Source organism: Benincasa hispida, chromosome 2 (genome assembly GCF_009727055.1).
Source record: "Benincasa hispida cultivar B227 chromosome 2, ASM972705v1, whole genome shotgun sequence".
NCBI lineage: Eukaryota > Viridiplantae > Streptophyta > Magnoliopsida > Cucurbitales > Cucurbitaceae > Benincasa > Benincasa hispida.
Window position 1 is genome coordinate 28,435,230 of NC_052350.1, and position 3,661 is coordinate 28,438,890.

At 41.7% G+C, this 3,661-nt stretch overlaps 1 non-coding gene across 1 annotated transcript; it reads right to left on the bottom strand.

Annotated features, from left to right (window-relative positions):
• Positions 1 to 2,388: 2,388 nt before the first annotated feature.
• Positions 2,389 to 2,495, bottom strand: LOC120072362. Its single transcript, XR_005480427.1, has one exon. It is a non-coding gene; the product is annotated as a small nucleolar RNA R71 (small nucleolar RNA).
• Positions 2,496 to 3,661: the final 1,166 nt, after the last annotated feature.

Sequence of the window (3,661 nt, forward strand, 5' to 3'; positions counted from 1 at the left end):
CCGATAAAGCTGAATATACTTCGTGATCGTTATCGGCTGTCAACTTAATTTGGATTCGACTGCCATCAGCTTTCTGTCCCATCACTCTTAATTATCCTTTCACCCGGATGCGTCCACCATGTTGTTCTAACCAGATCTTAATTATTGGCTGTTAACTTAATGTTTGCGAGCATGATCATCACAAAGTCTTGCGGTGAAGTTGCGCTCGACCAATGTATTCCTATGATCGCAATCTTTGCTTTGCGTTAACACATATTCTGCACAAAAATATAAAGATCAACTGCTCTAATTAATTGGGCGCGTGCGACCGTAATATTATAGAGCCTATGCTTAATGGACACAATTTAACATATTCTATCAATGCAATCCAACATTGTTTAAGAACTTGGCACTAAAAAGAATCATCGCAACTTGGTCAATGCAACATGGTAGGCGCATCCAGGTGAAAGGATAATTAAGAGCGATGGGACAGAAAGCTAACGGCAGTCGGATCCAAATTAAGTTAACAGCCGATAACGGTCACAAAGTACATTCAGCTTTATCGGTGACAATTATCCGGCACATCAGTCAGGAATTAAAGTTGTCCCATCTGTACAACCGAGAGAGAGAAGTCGCCTTTCGCCATGGAAACTCTATAAATACCAAGAGCATTCTTCAGAAAAGGGGTTAAGCAGTCGATTAATTCATCACTTATAAGCTCACGCCTCTGTCCATAGTTTTCTTTTATTTTAAGGCGGACGCGAGGAAGAAGGAGTGCCAGTAGATCGTCCCGGTAAGCTTGGGAAAGCACTGGAAGCTCCAAGACAAAGAAAGGGCCGACACCTGCAGAAGCAGGAACATTTGTAGATCAGAATAGAGATTTAGTGTAAAAAGCCTCGATCGGCAAGGAATTGCTACCAGGCTCTCTACCTTTACTTTCCATTGTCATTTTATACTCAACTCAGTTGAATTGAATGTTTTTCTCTATATCTGTTCACTCTCCGTTATTTATGCATGAGTAGCTAAATTAGTTGAATGGGTTGAGAAGTAGTTAGCTAGCATAACAAGGGAATCTTCATCTTGTGGTTATCTCGTTTGTGTATGCTTCATTCGTCTATTAGAGATACTCGGGAGGGTAGTCTAAAGACAGGATCTAGACGTGGGAAGGTCAGGTTAGAATCTAGGTTTGGAAGAACCAGCTTAAATCGAATAAACAGGAGATAGGCACTTAGGAATGAGCACTATTTGTTATTAACGCATCGCATGCATCTTAGCAATAAGATATGATTGTATGCAGTCACCTTGCTTTCATGCATTTTGCATCAATGCATAGGACAAGAGTAGAGACTTAAGGATAAGCTCTATGGACATTTTACATTCAACACATGCGTCCTAGACCTAGGAGCATCGCATTTACATTGGGAAATGACTTGCTGTGCATGGTTGTAACATGATCACAAGGTTAGACGCATTCCCGAGTAACGCTAGCTAAAATATCTTCTCAACCCGTTCATCGTATACTCATTGCATCTATCAACGCAAATATCTTTCTCAAATCCGTCGCCTTTATTTACTTCTTCTCTTTCATCAACGCAACAACACACCACACTTTATTTATTTACTCAGTTACCACAAAGTTTTCATAAACATTACCAACGCAATCTATTTTCACAAGTCCCTGTGTTTGACCCTGGACTTACCAGGAAACTCAGAGGAATTTACACTTGAATTCTGCTGGGGAAACTTGAGTGCACAACACAATCCATCAACACATATCATCCATATTTCCATTCATAAAAATAATGCATCAAGTTTTTGGCGCCGTTGCCGGGAACTTCGGCAAAATAGTTGTTAACGGTAATTTTTGTGAATTCTTGGCAGGACTCTATCTTTGGCGAACTACGACCCGAAGATTGAGAGAACATTTCAAAGGAGACTAAGAGACCGCAAACAGCAACCATAATCTGATAAAGAAGAGATGGTGGAGCAGCCTGGAAATGGAGCACCAAACAACAACAATGTCATGGCAAATCTGATTCTGTTGGCGAATGATCGCAATAGGCCCATTAGGAACTATGCATCGCCAAACCTCTATGATTTCTCTTCGGGAATCATGAGGCCTGCCTTAGATGGAAGTAGATTTGAAATGAAACTGGTGATGCTGCAAGTCAATTCAGAGGAAGGCGTGGCGAGGATCCGCACGCCCACCTTCGAAGTTTTATTGAAATGTACAATACTTTTGTGTTCCCGAACATCTCTGCTGAAGAAGTTCGACTAAGATTGTTCTCATTTTCTTACTGTGATCAGGCTAGGAAATGGGCTTATTCACTCGAACCAGGAGAGATTACTCCCTGGGAGCAGGTGGTGGAAAAGTTTATGAAGAAGTATTTTCCACCTACCGAGAACGCAAGACGAAGAAAGCTTATTACTAATTTTGAACAAGAGATCGACGAAATGCTCAGCGATGCTTGGGCGAGGTTTAAAAGGTTGGTCCGAGATTGTCCACATAATAGGCTGCCAGATTGCCTGCAAATGGAAATTTTCTATCTCGGTTTGAATCCTGCTTCGCAGACTGCTGCCAATGCGGCAGCAGCTGGTGGTCTTCTTGAAAAAACTTACGATGAGGCGAAGAATATCCTGAACCGCATCTCTAAGAAACATCAAGACTAAGGGGAGAGTGACCAGAGATTAAGACTCAATGATTCTAACGTAAATAACGATGCCATTATTTCATTACAAATCCAAATAACAGCAATGATGAATTTGATTCAAGGAATGGCGATCAGCAGCCTAACACCGCAAGGTGGGCAAATCAACGCAATAAGTCAAAACACCACAAGTTGTGCGACTTTCTGTGATGGATATGCGATGGAAGATTGCCTGCAAAATCCACAGTCTGTATATTTTGTAAAGAATAACCCCTTTTCAAACACTTACAACCCTGGGAGGAGAAACCACCCCAATTTTGCTTGGAAGAATCAACAACAAAATTTTCAATCTGTGGCGCAAAAAGAAAGACCACTAGGATTCTTTCAATGAAACAATGGTCAACAGAGCAACCAAGCAAGTAGCTCACAACACACGCAATTTTCTTCTCTAGAGAGCCTATTGAAGCAATATATAGAGAAAAACGAGACAGTGCTTCAAAGTCAGGCTACATGCATCCGCAACCTCGAATTGCAAATGGGTCAGATTGCAAATGAGCTCAAAAGTAGACCACAAGGGGCGTTGCCAAGTTCAACCAAGCTTCCACGCAACCCAGGGGGATCAGGAAAGAAGCAAAGTCAGGTTGTGACAATGCGCAGTGGAAAGATTGTGGAAGGAGAAAAGAAGGAGCAGAACAAATCAACTTCCATCGCAACTGAGCCTAAGATTGCGACAACGCAAGAAGAAGAAAAAGAAAATGAAGCAGTAGAACCTGAGGTTGCGTCAACCTCAAAGTCAAATGAAACGGGCACCGTGAAAGTTTAGTTACCACCCTTCCTTCAGAGGCTAAGGAAGAAGAAAAACGAAGAGGTATAGTACCAACGCTTCCAGTCTATGTTAAAACTATTCCTTTCAATGAAGCGATTGAGGAAATGCCTGCCTATGCTAAGTTTTTTAAGGACATGGTAACTAAGAAGAGAGGTGCTAGAAAATTTGCCACGGTGGCATTAACGCAAAGTTCCAAATCTATTATCCC